Below are 20391 nucleotides of genomic sequence, written 5' to 3'. Positions count from 1 at the left end.
GGGTATCAAGTGAAATTTGCGACTGGACTGAGAACTTTTCGGTAGGGAGGACACAGTATGTTATCTTGGATCGAGAGCCATTGTCAAATGTAGAAGTACTTTGGGTGTGAACATGGGAAGTGTGTTAGGACCCTTGCTTTTCATGTTGTATATTAATGACCTTGATGAAAATATTAATAGCAAAATCAGGCTTTTACAGATGATGCATTTATCTTTAACGAAGTGCTATCTGAGAGAAGTTGCCTAAATGTTCAGTCAGATCTTGATAAGATTTCGGTACAGTGCAGAGATTGTCAGCTTGAGAAATGTAAAACTGTGCACTTCACAAAACGCAAAAATGTAGTATCTTATGACTATAATGACTGTAATGAGCCACTGTTGGAATAGGTCAACTCATACAAATACCTGGGTGTACTACTTTGTAAGGATATGAAATGGGATGATTGCATAGGTTCAGTTGTGGATAAAGCAGGTGGTAGACTTCAGATTCTTGGTAGAATACTGGGAAAGTGCAATCAATCTACAAAAGAAATTGCTTACAAATCACTTGTCTGACACATCTTAGAATAGTGCTGTATAGTGTGGGCTGTGTGGAAGAGACACTGGACGGTTTTTTAGGTTAGAGGGTCTCAGGAAACCACAGAAGGGCATCCGTCCGAAAGAGGGCAGGTAAATTTCATAAGGTAGTTGTAGAAACGATCGGTATTGTAGTTGTAAATTGTCGTAGCTGTGTTGGGAAAGACCCAGAGCTCGAAGCCCTAACAGAAAGCACTGAAGCTCAAATAGTTATAGGTATGGAAAGCTGGTTAAAGCCAGAAATAAGTTCAGCCAAATTTTTTTCAAGCAACCTAACAGTGTTCACAAAGAATAGATTAAATACATTTGGTGGAGGAGTAATTATTGCTGTCAGAAGTAGTTTACCTTGTAGCGAAATTGAAGTAGATAGTTCCTCCAAACTAGTGTGGGTAGAGGTTATCCTCGACAATTGGACTAAACTATTAATTGGGTCGTTTTACCGAACCCCCGACTCAGAAAATATAGTTGCTGGACAGTTCAAAGAAAACTTGAGTCTCAATACAATTATAGTTGGTGGTGACTTCAATCTACCCTCGATATGCTGGAAACATTATATGTTTAAAGCTGGTGCCAGACATAAAACGTAATCCGAAATTTTACTGAATGCTTTCTCAGAAAATTATTTTGGACAATGTGCGCTCCACCAAACAGTGCCGACAAATAAAAAACTGGCACGCATAAAAATGCGGGAATCCCCAAACTGCGAGCTCTGCAACCAGACCGACACCGTCGAGCATCGGTTTGGCTGCAGAGAGAGCGGGGAAATACGGACGACAGCGAGAAGAATGATCGCCCACATCAACAGAACCGACGAGAGGGCGATACATGTCTCAGCTGTCACTGTTCCGGAGGCGAAGCCTTTCCCCAACGCAAAACGCCTGGCCACAATGTGGATCATCGCCATGACGGCACACGCCATCGTCTCCAAACGGCAGACCGACAAGGCGCAGTTCCTCACGGACCTGTGGGAGGAACACAGGAGGGCCAAACAACGCTCCAAGTACCAAGAGACCTTCCAGAACTTCCTGCAGGTCCCGCTGGACGCCGCCTTCCGAGACGCCTTCAACACGACGTGATCGCGCCCTCCCACAACACCCACACCCAGTCGCTGAGGACGTCGCCCACCGATCCCTCCAAAGCCCCGACGTCAAGTGTGGCGCAGTGCGAAAGTGTTGCGAAAACGCGCGCAAAGTGAAAGTGGGTACGTGTAGCAGTGCGAAAGTGCGAGTTACGTGTGCCATTCGTAGTCAAAAGTGTCCAATAGTCAAATACAGCAGGCAAAAGGAAATAATCAGCCATAAATTTAGTGTAAAACATACAAAAAGTGGTCCAAGAAAACAACAAAATATCAAACAGTGTATATCATGTCATTAATGTGTCCTCTCACTCACATTCTCTCTCTCTCTCTCTCTCTCTCTATCGCTCTCTCCACTCAAGGTACGTTTTACCTTTCTCTTAGCTTTTTATGTGTTTTGATTTCTTGTTTTGTAATGTTTTATTAATATGCTGTATGTGTGTACGTATATATATATATATATATATATATATATATATATATATACATATATATGTATATAAATTTCGGCCCATCATCTGCTTAAACGTAGCATGCCTCTTTGCCACTAACAAAGTATTAACATTAGACATTCTTTGCACCAAATTCCGTGTAAACTGTTGCGTCCACCCTTAGGCAGTACATTAACAATCTCCTGCATTCACGAATTTACCCACATAGATGCTCTGGTGTATATTCCATATTTCGCTTTAGCAAACTCGCCAAAATAGGCCCACTTAAATACACTAGATGAATAAAATCTTTCCTTTTTGGTATTCTAAATTTAAGAAAAACGAAAGAAACTAAATACAAATAAAAAATCAAAGTAACGAAAGTTTGTAATTGAAAAGACATAAACAACTCACAGGGAAAATTTTTCTGAAGGACACTCAGTGAAAAAGTGTTGTAACTCAACCAAAAGACTACTCAAAGAACGATCAGAACAGAAAACGAGAAAATGAATATAACCGTTCAATAATCAAGCACACCACTGCATGTAAAGAACTGTAATTGTTAAAAATTGTAAATAAAAGTTTATATACGTGTAAGTTTGCTACTTTAATTTGGTATTGATGACGGTACTGCTTGACAATAAAAGCGGGTTAAAAGCTGTGAGCTGTCTGGGGAAGTTAATCTTGCATTACTAAGCAACTGTTTCACCAGGTATCCTGTCTAGCTTACCAAAATCCCAACCAGACGAACATTAATTATAATCTTTTAATAGTCATACGACAACCGGTGATATATTTATAAAAAAGTGAATTTAAATAAAAAGAAATAAATCAGTTTATATTTGGAAATTTATTTTAACATTGATCATTGAAATTTCAGCATATTAAACGTGAGTTGTAACTGAGCTGGTGCCTTATTTAGGACTGTGAAAATGTGAGTTTGTAATCTTACGGATCACATCAAATATGGAGCCAAGATTGGGAGACTGCATACAACACTGCATTCATAAAACGACACACAAAGAACGTTGAAACATATGCAAGAGGAAATTAACCACAACAAATCGATTCAATTTTCACCCAAAGAAATTACGTTCGTAGCACAATCCTGTCCGTCATGTAATTACCACACACTGGTATACTAAATTCATACTAACTCTCTGTGAAATCTTCGCAAAAAGAATAGCTGAGGGCTCCTTTGATGATTACACCACACGCATCACGTGGTCAACTTGGTTTACACAAAGAGTGTAACTCCACAATAATTTTGATAATTAAAATAAATTAGATCGAAAAGCAATTTACAAAAGAAAAACCTCGAACTGGTTACTAACGTCTTACTATTAACCTGAGGGGTCAAACAGTTATATAAGCACGTGGTACTGGTCTCGCAAAGCACACCCCACGTGGGTTGAACATAAAGAAAAGTTACTATATTGAAAAATATTGTCAAGACGAGACGTTATAATTACACAAGCATTCGCATTTAAGATTGATCTTAGCTAGAGTTACTGATCAACACGTGGTTCCACTTTACTCACAAAGTAGTGACAAAGCAACTACCGGAAAATAATCTGAACTTCACACGAGAATTACACTGCGCTGCAATTTAAGATAACATTAGATATTTTAGAGCTAAACCTGAAATAAAGGCGATTCAATTTTCAGTTAGGCTGAACTTAAGAAATCCATTGTCCTACGGACTTAGCAGACACGCGCTTAGCCGGAGATCTTACCACTTCAGACGCTCGCCACGGACAGACTGCCCTGGTCCCTTCCTGAGGGGTGCCTCACAAATACAAACGGAAGTGGCCAGAGGGGCAGCTTCCTCTACCAACATGACAACGGACGGACAGGACCATACTAAGGATAGAAACCTCTTTGCTTTTAGAAAGCGTAGCTACCTGTTACCACGTTGGTCCTACTGTTCTCTAGCAGACAGGCTTGTCTGCTACTCTCAAGCATGCAACTACAATTACATTTGCTCATTCATCCTCTCACACAGAAGGGAAGGGGGATGACAGTATCTTATCATATACAGTATATAAAAGAAAGTGGATGTAGGTTCCGTATGAGACTGTGTGACATGAATTACATATAAACTGTTTTTTAAAGTGTAGTAGTGTGACAGATCGTTCTTGTTTATGTGTAAAAGTAACACGTTCCACTACTCAGTCTCCTCCCAGATAGTCAGAAACGCCACAGTAAATTTAGAAGAGGAATTTACTCCATAAATGACAACAGAATTAAGAAATCAAACATGAAAGGAATCCAACAGAGACCTTTCATAACCCCAACGCTCCGGGAAAAGACTGTGCAGGGAATTTTCTGGCCATGCTAGGACATTCCCAAGCAGGCTTCTCACACCCTACTTAAACCAAAAGTGTAAAGAAAAGGCAAAAGGTCACCAGCTACTTGCTAAAACACAATAATTTCAACAAATCTTTAAAATCTACTAATTTCAAACAGAAATAAAAGGACACAATCTGTGACACCTATTTAAAAGATAGTGTAGATCTAATTCGGTCAGCAAGTAAAAGCAATGGTTCCTGTGTCATTAATATGAAAACAATTTCTGGTTGTTACCCTTATGGAGTTCACCAGTATCTGCTCATTGCAAGAGCCAACTGATCACAGGAAAATTTATGACTGTTTATTAACAAGCAAAATTTATGAAAATAGCAAAGGTGCCACAGCAATTAAAAAAGAACATCAAATAACATCAGTATTATAAAGCAGAACATTACAATGCGCAATCCGCAAAAGCAAAAAATTGATAAAAAAACGTTTTACAAAGTGGTTATCGCAAAAAAATTCTATATCTTATAAAAGTAATAATTTGTAGAATTAAAATAACTATGTGGTACTAATTTAATCACTCTACTATATTTCAATTAGTTAGCAAACAATGAGCACTGTGTAATTTTACTGAAACTACAATAATTATGTGATTGTTACCCGTAAGGGGTTCCTCACAATAACTATGCCCCATGCAAAGGCTAATCGATCACAGTCCAATGAGAATGAATAGCTATCTGACTGATAAACGAAGCAATGCCACTTGAATGAATTTACGAAACAAAAAATCACAAATCTAATACATTACACAAGAACAAACATTGATCAATAAAACAGCTCTGAAAGTACAATAGTCAACATCTAAAAAAAAAAAACACCAATAAATAAAACACCTGCAAAATACAAGAGTCAAAGTCTAAAAAAACAATAAATAGAACACCTGCAAAATACAAGAGTCAGTCTAATAAACACCAATAAATCGAACCCCTGCAAAACACTCGAGTCAAAGTTTCTCTGACAGAAACACACGTATATGCATTGAACTAAGAACCGTATAATCACTGTTCACTGACACACTCAGTAGTTCCACTGTTCTGAGGCACAATATAAGTGGCGGGGGAGGGGGGGTTCGTCGCCACAGCTGTCAGTAGGGATTTTTGTCCATCTGTTGCGTGCAATCCCGCCGTCTCTGCCCTCTCACGAAGTTTCTCGTGGTGGTCTGTGTCACGTACATCTCGATTTGGTTCCATGTTTGTGTTGTCAAATTCGTGTAGTATCCTCGTTTGACACGCCAGGTTGATATTCCTGGGCAAGGATGACACTTAATGGCTCTTCTTTTGTGCCACCCTTAGCGACCAGAGAACATCGAACCATGATTTACTGTCGCTTGAGAGTAGGCATCCGTCAGGAAATGTCGATAAGCGTCGTTGACGTCTGCAAGTTTCTCTGGACAGTACCTGTCAAAAGGCTCCACGCCCCTTTCTCCCCTGTCTTCTGTCGTTTCACCGCGGCCGTCTCGTCACGGTCGCGTGCGTGTGGTGGGTTGCCAGCAGATGGATTACCGCGCGCTGGACCGCTCGCCCATCTCAGGTCATCGCCTCCAGGGAGGGTCGCACGGGGCGGCCGCCCATTAGCTCCAGGTGCAAGGGAAAGTGTTTGTCGCATGCCCTTCTTTTGTTGTCGACCGCGCTGCCGAAGTGGCCCGGTTGACAGCGTGTCCTGCTGGGAAACCCGCCAGTTTACAACTAGTCCGGCTGCTCCCGCTGTCTCGTAAGAGTTTAGCCGGTTCGCTTTCACGTTCTCAACTGCATTCACAGAAATTTTTTATCATAGTTATGTGATTACACAATGTCATACATAATACCACTTAGTATTGTCTTTCACAATTTTTAAGAACAAAAGTGAGACTTAATTTTTTTTTAAATAAAAAATTAGATGAATCGACAATATAAAATAAAAGTTAAATGACTTGACAATGTAAAAAAAATAAAAGTGAAATGACTTGACAATGTAAAAAAATAAAAATTAAATGAACTAACAATATAATATTTAAATCCACATCACTAATGTGGTTCACTTACGTTTTAATAAATCAAATGCTACTTATTAATTCACTAAAATGAATAGGATTATGCCTTGTGCAAGTATAGGTCAGGACAGCATAGGGTTCACATGTTATTTACACACACACACACATGCACACCTGTTGTCTATTCTACAAACTAACTACCTATAAACATGCATTACTCAAAATTTTACTTCAATCCAGTACTAATTAAGCCAACAAGCTACTTCAATGCTATTTCAACACCGTGTATATACCACTACAACATTGTTCTAATTCGTCCTCTTCTTGACGCTCGCGGCATACATCTTGTCACATGATAAACATGGAGAAACGTTCCTTAAACATACAAAGTAGAAAGAACAATGGTTATTTGCAAATCAAAACATTTATACCAGTTGACACACCTGATAAGAGACTCGCAATTATACATTTATCATACTCATACATTCACACATGAAACAGTAAGAAAATTTCATCTAAAATTACGATATCACAAGAATTAATCACGCAGATGACTCTGAGAAGGTAATTTTTTTTTTTTTTTTTTTTTTTTACATTTTCTTACCCATTTTGCTCCAATTTCGTTCCTTCTTTAAGTTACCTTTCGCTTCCAAATCAGTTATTCCGCCTGTGGTGGTTATTCTTGATTCATTTCTCATGAATGGCAAAATTGTGGTCTCCTCTATTCTGTAAAACAGTTTCATCTTAACATATTGAACTTACAACAGACACAAAAGATCCGAATCCTCCTGTAGTTTAAATGACAAATGATTTGCTTCATCCTTATTACCTTAAACCAAGCTTTCCTTCGGTCCCATAATCAAAATTATTTAATCTTCCTCTACCTTCAAGAGGGAAATTTCCTCAGTACAAATCATATAGGCTGCAGTGCATCCCGCACCAGCGAAAACAGTAAGCTGTAATGCTCACAGCATCAGCAAAACACATAAACGTCGCTTTTCTAGGACAAGTATTAACGCAGAATAAATTTTCAGGCTCTGGCTCAACATCAATCAAGACTACAGAAAGGATCCACATTTCTGTTCCATTCTCCATTTGCTGAAAAACTGCTCGTATTTGACTACCACAATAATATTTCAGGGCAACGTAAATTACACCAACCACAATTCTTCTTTCACCTTGAAGGGAATCAATATACTGACGAAATCCACAGACAGCACTTTACATACTCAGCTATAAAGAACAAAAAAAAAGATATATCATCAATATTAATATATTAGCGTGTATTGGGAAGCCATTTGTTAAACAATCGTATTATCGCATCCTGTTTTCAAGATTCCCAACTTACTCATTCCTTTCTCAGAGTTCTCCTATCTTAAAATATTCATACAGCACGCATACTATAGTAAGAGATCCTCATTTATACTGACAGATACAGAATAGTAATAGAAAGATAGTAGCACTGCAAGCAGAAAGTCGGAAACACGGCTACTAACAGCTGGGGACCTGGGTTTGCCAGACCCATAATACCCACAGATCGGATATTCCCCTGAGTTTTGCATTAATTCAACACAGATCTTGCTTCCCTCAGGAGCGACTCTTTTCAATTTACGCAAGAAAAACATAAACAGCATTTCACTTGTTCACAAAGAAACCTTTTATCTTCACATTTGAACCAACCTAAAACCTAATTGCACAAGGAAAGAAAAAAAATTAAATACATCACTTCAATCAATCACATAGAAACATCTTTATCATTATTTTTACCAACATATTATTCAAAATGCATACATCACAAATTTAAACTAATCAATTCTTTCTCCTCACCGTCCTCTCTACTTCTCACTGTCCTTTCTACTCATTAGCCATGTCGCTCATTTGTTCCGATTGGGCGCCTTCTGCGCTGATCGTTTGTCATTGCCGGTTTTGTTCATTTCCATTTGTTGGATTATGTCTAGGGTTAGCCGGCCGAATTTCAACATCATGAGGTGCTCCGCCTACAGTCCTATTCCCACCGTGTTCATCGTAGTATCGATTCTGGTTGCCGTACCTGTAGCGTTCACGATCTTGTCCACGTCCTCGATCATTTCCGTTGTTCCACCTGTGTTCGCGACTGTTACCCCAGTTTCTATACGGCCGGTCCCGATTATTGTTCCGTTCGCGTCGCGACGACCAGTCACGCCGTTGATTAGTACTACGGCCACGACTGCGATCGCGCTGCTGTGCCCCGTAATAGCTTTGTGCCTGATTAGGCGGGCATTCTGCTGTATTATATTCCAACTCTTGGAGAAGTGTTTTAAACGTTTCCACGTCCTCTTTGCATCGTCCCGCAAGAATGACGTGCCGCAAGTGCATCGGGAATTTGGTGATGCATATCCTAATTAGTTCCACAGGCCCGTACGGGTCGTGTTGATTTGCCTGCAGCATGTGGTCGAATAGGCGTGCTGGGCTGCCGAAACCAGACTGGTTCAAATTTGGCAGCATAATTATGCCATGTTTGACCCTATTTTGTGCCGCTTCCGACCAATAGGCGGACAGAAAGGCTTGTCGAAACTCCCGAGTGGAGTTGCAGTGACGCGCTGCTGACCTCATGCGAATCGCCCGTTCGCCTTCCAAATAGGCACACATATATTCTATCTTATGTGAACTTGCCCAGTCGGGGGGAAGACAAAACTCAAATTGCTCGGGCCATGCTCGTGTATGTATTCCTTTTTGCGAATTTCGGAATATCTCAAACTTTCTCACTGTAAGGAAATGTTTGAAATCAAATCCCCGCATTTCCTCCCGGCGAGGCCCTTGAATGATTCTATTTTTCTCATGTCTGCCCCTCAAAATACATTCTTCCCTGTCGTCAAAATCTCCCTCGTGGCCGGAGTCCCTCTCTGCACTGTCCGTACGGCTATTTTTAGTGCTATTGGCGAGTTTGGAATACAACGCCATGCGGTTTTCCAGATGCGCCACGCGTTCTTGTAATTCGCCTGTTACACTTCGTGCTGCCTGTTCACTTCGAACTGCCCCTTCTGAAATCTAAGAAGCGAACGCACTTCTTCGGTCTCTGCGGCCGCTACTGGTGTAGTATTGTTCTCGCTTTCCGTCAGCTTCATCGTGCCTACAATGTCCGCTAATGCCGCAATCTTATCATGTATTTGTCTCTTGTCCTCCGCCCCAGTCTGCTTCAATTGTTCTACTTGCTGTTCCAGCGCGTGAATCGCTAGACTGTTGTCCGCTATTGTGTTGCTAACGGACGTGGGACAATGCGTTTCCGCCTCCTGGACCCTCGAGAGTACCTGCTGGTGTTCTCTTTGGCATTCTTCTCTCAGCGCTTGGAAATTCCTAAGTAGCTGTTCTTCGCTCTCTTTAGATTTCGCGTCGCGACTCCGCTTGCCCTGTTCTAAGGTTTGCAGACGATCGTCGATTTGTTCAAATGTACGGCCTAATTCTTTCATAATATCGCTTTTTATTTCACTTGCCGAATTGTTTATTCTTTGTGAGATATCATCGGACACTCTCTGCATCGACTTGTCGACTTTATTTGTCTGCTGGATTAGCTTTTCGTCTATTTGTTCGCCTAGCTCGCGGATCGATTTTTCAGATTTCTGCGTCATTTGTTCGCCTAGGTCTTGGATCGATTTTTCAGATTTCTCTGCGTTTTCTTCATTTTGTTGCAATAAGGCTTTCATGAGTTCTGCCAAATCAATTTGGTTAGTTGGAGGCAAACTAATATCTGGCTCTGCTGTGAGCCTGTTCGTCCCGTTTTGCATTTCGTCTGAAGTATTCCCCATTGCATTTTTGGAACCGCCCGACGCGTTAATATTGGAAATCAAATTATCCCCTTGGTCCATATTGCTTAAGTTGTTGGACCGCCTACTTTTAGCTTGGTTATGAGTCTGCATTAGTTCAATTTATGCCCGGTACGCAACACACTAATCGCAATAAATGTATCCCACAAAAATTACGACAGTCACACGAAAGATACCCAACCTAGTATGCACTATTTCACACGCAAAACAAATTTTTATCTTTGATCGAAACAGTGGCATTTACAAGCGAGAAAAAAAACACACACACATATAAAACACACAAATATAGAAAACAAAACAAGGCAAACAACACAACGCCGCTCAACAACGCCGTGAATCTTTTGAAAGTCTGCTCAGAAACAATGCAGAAGTTGTTTGAGCGCTGCAGGGGAAAAAAATTAAGATTATAACACGCTCGCAATCTAACGTTTCAGAGATTCCAGAGTCTAGCGGAATCACAGAACAGGGTAGCCATGTGTAAGTTTGCTACTTTAATTTGGTATGATGACGGTACTGCTTGACAATAAAAGCGGGTTAAAAGCTGTGAGCTGTCTGGGGAAGTTAATCTTGCATTACTAAGCAACTGTTTCACCAGGTATCCTCTCTAGCTTACCAAAATCCCAACCAGACGAACATTAATTATAATCTTTTAATAGTCATACGACAACCGGTGATATATTTATAAAAAAGTGAATTTAAATAAAAAGAAATAAATCAGTTTATATTTGGAAATTTATTTTAACATTGATCATTGAAATTTCAGCATATTAAACGTGAGTTATAACTGAGCTGGTGCCTTATTTAGGACTGTGAAAATATGAGTTTGAAATCTTACGGAACACATCAAATATGGAGCCAAGATTGGGAGACTGCATACAACACTGCATTCATAAAACGACACACAAAGAACGTTGAAACATATGCAAGAGGAAATTAACCACAACAAACCGATTCAATTTTCACCCAAAGAAATTACGTTCGTAGCACAATCCTGTCCGTCATGTAATTACCACGCACTGGTATACTAAATTCATACTAACTCTCTGTGAAATCTTCGCAAAAAGAATAGCTGAGGGCTACTTTGATGATTACACCACATGCTTCACGTGGTCAACTTGGTTTACACAAAGAGTGTAACTCCACAATAATTTTGATAATTAAAATAAATTAGATCGAAAAGCAATTTACAAAAGAAAAACCTCGAACTGGTTACTAACGTCTTACTATTAACCTGAGGGGTCAAACAGTTATATAAGCACGTGGTACTGGTCTCGCAAAGCACACCCCACGTGGGTTGAACATAAAGAAAAGTTACTATATTGAAAAATATTGTCAAGACGAGACGTTATAATTACACAAGCATTCGCATTTAAGATTGATCTTAGCTAGAGTTACTGATCAACACGTGGTTCCACTTTACTCACAAAGTAGTGACAAAGCAACTACCGGAAAATAATCTGAACTTCACACGAGAATTACACTGCGCTGCAATTTAAGATAACATTAGATATTTTAGAGCTAAACCTGAAATAAAGGCGATTCAATTTTCAGTTAGGCTGAACTTAAGAAATCCATTGTCCTACGGACTTAGCAGACACGCGCTTAGCCGGAGATCTTACCACTTCAGACGCTCGCCACGGACAGACTGCCCTGGTCCCTTCCTGAGGGGTGCCTCACAAATACAAACGGAAGTGGCCAGAGGGGCAGCTTCCTCTACCAACATGACAACGGACGGACAGGACCATACTAAGGATAGAAACCTCTTTGCTTTTAGAAAGCGTAGCTACCTGTTACCACGTTGGTCCTACTGTTCTCTAGCAGACAGGCTTGTCTGCTACTCTCAAGCATGCAACTACAATTACATTTGCTCATTCATCCTCTCACACAGAAGGGAAGGGGGATGACAGTATCTTATCATATACAGTATATAAAAGAAAGCGGATGTAGGTTCCGTATGAGACTGTGTGACATGAATTACATATAAACTGTTTTTTAAAGTGTAGTAGTGTGACAGATCGTTCTTGTTTATGTGTAAAAGTAACACGTTCCACTACTCAGTCTCCTCCCAGATAGTCAGAAACGCCACAGTAAATTTAGAAGAGGAATTTATTCCATAAATGACAACAGAATTAAGAAATCAAACATGAAAGGAATCCAACAGAGACCTTTCATACGTTACAAAAAAAAAAAAAAAAAAAAAAAAAAAGAAAGTAGCTGAGTGATCAGCGCGATGCACTGTCAATCCTAAGGGCCCAGGTTCGATTCCCGGCTGGGCCAGAGATTTTTTTCACTCAGGGACTGGGTGTTGTGTTACCCTAATCATCATCATTTCATCCCCATCGACACGCAAGTCGCCGAAGTGGCGTCAAATCGAAAGACTTGTACCAGGCGAGCGATCTACCCGACGGGAGACCCTCGTCACACGACATTATTATTATTATTATTTTGAACAATTAGTACATGAGCCCACTCGAAGTGTAAACTGCTGCGAAAGCATACTTGACCTCTTACCAACAAATAATCCTGGACAAATAGGGTATATGAGCGACCAAAGGCAGTTGCTGCTAGGCTGAATACCGTAACACCCTCAACCATCAAAAAGAAACTCAAAAAACGTTAATTTAAAAAAGCTGATAAAAATGCTCTTAGCGCCTTTTTAAGAGACAGCCTCCACTCCTTCCGTTCTGATCATGTAAGCATAGAAAAGATGTGGAATGATTTCAGAGAAACAGTACCAATGGCAATTAAGAGATATATACCACATAAATTATAAAGTGATGGTATTGATCCCCCCATGGTACACAAAATGGGTCAGATCACTGTTGCAGAGGCAACGAAAAAAGCATGCCAAATATAAAGGAACGCAAAATCCCCAAGATTGGCAAAGTTTGCCAGAAGTTCAAAAGATAGCGCGGACTTCAATGTGAGATGCTTATAATAATTTCCACAACGTAATTCTGTCTCAGGATCTGGCGGAAAACCCAAAGTGATTCTGGGCGTACATAAAGCAAAGCAGTGGGAAGACGCAACCAATATCTTCACTGAATGATAACAACGGTAACATCACTGATGGCAGTGCCACAAAAGCAGAGCTATTAAACATGGTTTTCCGAAACTTCTTCACCAAAGAAGATGAAGTAAATATTCCTGAATTCCAGTCAAGAACAACTGCCAAGATGAGAAACATAGCAGCAGATATCCTCGGTGCAGCAAAGCAGCTTAAATTACTTAATAAAGGTAAGGCCTCTGGTCCAGATTGTATACCAGTCAGGTTCCTTTCAGAATATGCTGATACAATAGCTCCATGCTTAGCAATTATATACAACCGCTCGCTCACAGAAAGATACACACCTAAAGACTGGAAAATTGCTCAGTTCACACCAATACCCAAAAAGGGAAACAGGAGTAATCCGCTGAATTACAAGCCCATATCACTAACGTCGATTTGCAGAAGAAAAGAAGAAAACGATTTACTGACACATGGTCAGCACGGATTCAGAAAATATGGTACTGGGGGGGACACAGCTAGCTCTTTATACTCACGAAGTAATGAGTGCTATCGACAGGGGATGCCAAATTGATTCCATATTTTTAGATTTCCAGAAGGCTTTCGACACCATTCCTCACAAGCGTCTTCTAACCAAACTGCATGCATATGGAATATCACCTCAGTTGTGCGACTGGGTTGGTGATTTCCTGTCAGAAAGGTCCCAGTTCGTAGTAATAGACGGAAAGTCATCGAGTAAAGCAGAAGTAATATCCGGCGTTCCCCAATGAAGTGTTATTGACCCTCCATTGTTCGTTATCTTTATTAGCGACGTAGGAGACAATCTCAGTAGCTGCCTTAGATTGTTTGCAGATGATGCTGTCATTTACCGCCTTGTAAAGTAATCAGATGACCAAAACGAATTGCAAAATGATTTAGATAAGATATCTGTATTGTGCGAAAAGTGGCAATTGACATCCAATAATGATAAGTGTGAAGTTATTCATATGAGTACTAAAAGAAATTCACTAAAATGTCGATTACGCGGTAAGTCACACAAACCTGAACTACACCCCTGGAAATTGAAATAAGAACACCGTGAATTCATTGTCCCAGGAAGGGGAAACTTTATTGACACATTCCTGGGGTCAGATACATCACATGATCACACTGACAGAACCACAGGCACATAGACACAGGCAACAGAGCATGCACAATGTCGGCACTAGTACAGTGTATATCCACCTTTCGCAGCAATGCAGGCTGCTATTCTCCCATGGAGACGATTGTAGAGATGCTGGATGTAGTCCTGTGGAACGGCTTGCCATGCCATTTCCACCTGGCGCCTCAGTTGGACCAGCGTTCGTGCTGGACGTGCAGACCGCGTGAGACGACGCTTCATCCAGTCCCAAACATGCTCAATGGGGGACAGATCCGGAGATCTTGCTGGCCAGGGTAGTTGACTTACACCTTCTAGAGCACGTTGGGTGGCACGGGATACATGCGGACGTGCATTGTCCTGTTGGAACAGCAAGTTCCCTTGCCGGTCTAGGAATGGTAGAACGATGGGTTCGATGACGGTTTGGATGTACTGTGCACTATTCAGTGTCCCCTCGACGATCACCAGTGGTGTACGGCCAGTGTAGGAGATCGCTCCCCACACCATGATGCCGGGTGTTGGCCCTGTGTGCCTCGGTCGTATGCAGTCCTGATTGTGGCGCTCACCTGCACGGCGCCAAACACGCATACGACCATCATTGGCACCAAGGCAGAAGCGACTCTCATCGCTGAAGACGACACGTCTCCATTCGTCCCTCCATTCATGCCTGTCGCGACACCACTGGAGGCGGGCTGCACGATGTTGGGACATGAGCGGAAGACGGCCTAACGGTGTGCGGGACCGTAGCCCAGCGTCATGGAGACGGTTGCGATTGGTCCTCGCCGATACCCCAGGAGCAACAGTCTCCCTAATTTGCTGGGAAGTGGCGGTGCGGTCCCCTACGGCACTGCGTAGGATCCTACGGTCTTGGCATGCATCCGTGCGTCGCTGCGGTCCGGTCCCAGGTCGACGGGCACGTGCACCTTCCGCCGACCACTGGCGACAACATCGATGTACTGTGGTGACCTCACACACCACGTGTTGAGCAATTCGGCGGTACGTTCACCCGGCCTCCCGCATGGCCACTATACGCCCTTGCTCAAAGTCCGTCAACTGCACATACGGTTCACGTACACGCTGTCGCGGCATGCTACCAGTGTTAAAGACTGCGATGGAGCTCCGTATGCCACGGCAAACTGGCTGACACTGACGGCGGCGGTGCACAAATGCTGCGCAGCTAGCGCCATTCGACGGCCAACACCGCGGTTCCTGGTGTGTCCGCTGTGCCGTGCGTGTGATCATTGCTTGTACAGCCCTCTCGCAGTGTCCGGAGCAAGTATGGTGGGTCTGACACACCGGTGTCAATGTGTTCTTTTTTCCATTTCCAGGAGTGTATATACTTAGGGATTATAATTACAAATAACCTAAATTGGGACGATCACATATATAATGCTATGGGTAGAGCAAACCAAAGACTGCGATTCATTGGCAGAATACTTAGAAGGTGCAGCAGGTCTACTAAAGAGACTGCTAACACCACGCTTGCCCGCCCTATTCTGGAGTGTTTCCGTGCAGTGTGGGATCCGCATCAGGTGGGACTGACGGATGACATCGAAAAAGTTTTAAGAAGGGCAGCTCGTTTTGTATTATAGAGAAATAGGGGAGCTAGTGCCACAGTCATGATACGTGAATTGGAGTGCCAATCATTAAAACAAAGGCGTTTTTCATAAATTCATCTGGTGAAGATGATAGGTACGAAACTCATCGAAACGTTGCGACAAGACGACGCCACCACTCGGCTGATAACCCGAGGAAAATTCATCATTGGAATACGCTGAGAAAGACTGCAATCGCAAAGGCGTTTTTCGTTGCAACGGGATCTTCTCATGAAATTTCAATCACCAGTTTTCTCCTCCGATTGCAAAAATATACTGTTGACCCGCTCCTACAACAGGCGAAATGATCATCACTATAAAATAACAGAAATCAGGGGTCGCACAGAAAAATTTAAGTGCTCGTTTTTCCCGCACGCCGTTCTAGAGACAGCTTGAAGATGGGTCATTGAACCCTCTGCCAGGCACTTTATTGTGAATATCCGAGTAATCACGTAGCTGTAGGTTGCTCAAGTGTTGGGAGCCCTACACGATAGGACTAACAGGGGATATTGAGCGTATACAGAGAAGGGCAGCATAAATTGTCACACGTTTGTTTAATCCATGAGAGAGTGTCACAGAGATATTGAAGGAATTGAGATGGCAGACCCTTGAAGATAGACGTAAACTGTCCCTAGAAAGTCTGTTAACAAAGTTTCGAGAACTGGTTTTGTATGATTACTCTACGTATCGTTCACACAGGGGTTCGTGAGGATAAGATTAGAATAATTACTGCACACACAAAGCACTCAAACAATCATTCTACCCGCGCTCCACACGCGAATGGAACAGGAAGAAAACTTAATAACAAGTACAATTGGACGTATGCTCTGCCGTACACCTCATGGTGGTTTACATTACATTACTACATTTTCCATAAATCATGATTGCAACATTCTGTAATGATGTGGAACATGTCAGTTTAACCTAAGTTTTGATTAGACTTTTTTTTATAGTTACTACTTTATGTCTTAAAAATCATCTGTTGAGTAGAAGGAATTGTCATTCAGAATTTTTTTAAATTTGTTTTTAAATATTGGTTGGCTATCAGTCATTTGACAAATGACCAAAGATTTTTGTGACAGCATAGTTCACCGTCACCCCCTTTTGTGCAGAGTATAGATGCAGATGTAGATGGCCACAATTTGAAATGCACTGTGGAATGTTTTGATGCCGTGGGAGATAACATGTGAACTGACCTTTAACGAAGTATAAAAATCCGCTTTCATTGTTGTTATTACATTTTAAATGTTTTGTATGCGACACGGAATTTAAAAGGACGATGAACGACGCCATCGATCTGCAAGCAATATCTTTGGGTTGACAGCTGGCGAATAGCAAGTGACAGCGGAGTCTGTGTAGTGTTGCAAAACATGTAAGTGTCAGGGAATGGAAGTTATGGACAAGAGGAAAAGGAATAAATGAAGGTTTCTGATTTGAACCTTTTTGGTATTGCATTATTTTGTTTTTAAATTTCAGGGTCATCAATGAGAGCGGGAAGGCACTACTGAAAACAAAGGGTTAAAAAAATTTTGTGACACGAGTTTTATTTTATGTGTTATATCTGCAGATTGCAAGTGAGAGATGGATGATAATACTGTAATTATCATTAGTTACTTGTAGTTACTTACGCCAGTGTATTAGGACCTAGAGGAGGGTTTCATAATATAATTATCACAAGCTTAAAAAATGATTGTATTTCGTTATTAATATATCTTGAGTTGCCACGAACCTACTACGGTGTCGAAGCAGGCGGAGAGGTGATACTCCGACGTGCCGCATCTCAGGTGGCGGATAGGGGGGTCCTCACCGGCTTGCCGGCGGACTTGAGCGAAATAAAATAGCTCTCGCGGACCAAACACACAACATCAAGAAATCCATTAGTGTCTGTTCTGGTATCCAGCGACAAGTGGTCTGCGTCTGTTTACCTAGTTGGTGCGGCAGTGAAATATGGCTTGATCTCAACAATCAAGTCTGCAATTACCGTGATCGTGTTGAAGGTCACCACAACCAACTTCAACTTGAAGTAATCATGATGGAACAAATGGAAAGAAATCCGCTACCCCAGGCCCCAGTCAACGGACTGGACTTTCCTGGTCATCGGATTCTGGGGGACCAGGAACATCATGAGGAGAAGAGTCGGAGCTTCTCAAAACCTCTTCGCAAGCACTACCTTGGCACTCTCAATGCAAACACTCTGTTCAAACTTGGAAAACTAAAACAACTGACAGACATGCTAGATAAATTTCACATCAAAATTCTTGCCATCCAAGAGACGCGCTTCGTAGATGAAAACCATTTCGACACAGAACATTACAGGATTTACAAAGGTAAACCTGCTTTCAGAAGAGGAACGCCATTATTGTTTGGTACAGGGTTTGCAGTACACAAATCAGTCATGGATAACATCATAGACTTCAATTCAATATCAGAACGTATCTCGACACTGTCCTTCAAATCAGGTAATAAAGCATACACAATTATCAACGCACATGCACCTACAAATGACCATAACAGAAAGAAGCCACAAGAAATTGAAGACTTCTGGGAAGACATGGAGGAAGTAACTAACAACGTACCAGAAAGACATGTGAAAATTGTAATGGGTGATTTCAATGCGCAGCTTGGTAAGGAGAGAAAATTCAGAGGAATAACAGGCCCATACTCAGCACATATTCGCACGAACAGAAATGGGGAACACCTCATAAAATATTGTCAAAACTTTAACCTCAAAATCATGTCAACACAATTTCAAAAACCAAGACGAAAACTTACAATATGGAAAGCACCCAACACAGTGTGGGGAGAATTTCAGATTGATCATGTGGCCATATCCAAGAAAAATTCGCGGGAAATTCTAAATGTCAGAACACGTAAAGGAGTCTTCGAGTCTGATCATTATTTGCTACAAGTTAAGATTAGGCCAATCCCAAGACTGAAACAGACAGCGCAAAACAAAATAGTCAAACCTGATCCGGAATACTTGAAGATAAACAGGGATAAAATCGTTGAAGAAATTAATAGGCACTCAATAGACACATGGACAGATCTGGCGAAGGCAGTTCAGAAGACTATGTGCTGGGGACAACCACCTAGAAAACGCAAAAATAGGTGGTGGAACGCAAAGTGTGATGAAGCCATTGAGAGAAGAAAGCAAGCATGGGACAAGTTCAGTAGCTACAGAAATTCAGAAACATGGAAAGAATTTCACGAAGTTCAGAAACTAGCATCGAAGGAAATCAGAAGGGAAAAACGAGCATATGACAATAACAGACTAAAAGAAATTGAGGAAGATTTCAAAAGAAATAACACAAGAAATTTTTACAGAACTTTCAAAGAAAATATTAAGGGCTATCAACCCCCTAGCCTCTGCTTCCGAAGAACAGATGGATCCCTGGAAACAAACACAAAAGAAAACTGTAAAATTCTCAAACATTACTTTGATAAACTTCTTAATTGCAAAAAACCTACAGGAAAATTAACATTCCAAAAGACCACATCTAATGCCGATTCTGATCCACCCACAATAGAAGAGATAGAGGAAATCATAAAACAAATGAAAAATAACAGAGCTGCTGGAGAAGATGGTATTATCGCCGAGATCTGGAAACTCCAAAATGAAAACATCACCAAAAAAATACATAAGATTATCTCCGAAATTTGGATCACAGAGAAAGTGCCAGAGGAATGGAAATGTGCATTGATCCATCCGTTACATAAAAAGGGTGATAAGTCAGATCCAAACAATTACAGAGGCATTTCGCTAGTACCAGTTACATACAAAATTTTCTCTAAGGTGCTATTAAACAGACTAAAACCACGAGCAGATCTGCAAATTGGGGAATACCAGGCAGGCTTCAGAAAAGGGAGATCATGCATCGAACAGATCTGGAACTTGAGAACACTTTTGAAAGTCAGACAGGCAAGAAACACTGTAGTTACCTTTGTGGACTTTAAAAAAGCATATGATTCCATAGACAGACAGACACTCTTTGACGTACTGGAAGAATATGGTATCGACAGAAAAACCAGGGCACTTATACAACAGACGCTTACAGACACTACCTCCAAGATTAAGTTCATGGGAGAAATTTCGGAACCCTTCCACATACACACAGGTGTCCGACAAGGAGACGGGCTCTCACCAATCCTGTTCAACATGGTGTTAGACAAAATTATCAAGCAGTGGGAGGAACAAATTAAAGGAATACAGCTCGGAAGAACACGTGAAACCAAAACAATCATAAAATGTCTGGCATTTGCAGATGATATAGCCATACTCAGCAATAATACACAGGAAGCAAAGGAAGCACTGGAATGCTTGCATGAAATAGCTGCCAAAACAGGTCTGCAGGTATCTTACGAGAAGACACAATATATGGAACGACAGACCAACAATGTACACACCATGCATACGGTATATGGATCCGTAGAAAGAGTCGAAA

This window comes from Schistocerca serialis, chromosome 2 (genome assembly GCF_023864345.2).
Source record: "Schistocerca serialis cubense isolate TAMUIC-IGC-003099 chromosome 2, iqSchSeri2.2, whole genome shotgun sequence".
NCBI classification, from domain to species: Eukaryota; Metazoa; Arthropoda; class Insecta; order Orthoptera; family Acrididae; genus Schistocerca; species Schistocerca serialis.
The sequence above is the reverse complement of the archived record's forward strand: the minus strand, read 5'-3'. Positions refer to the sequence as shown.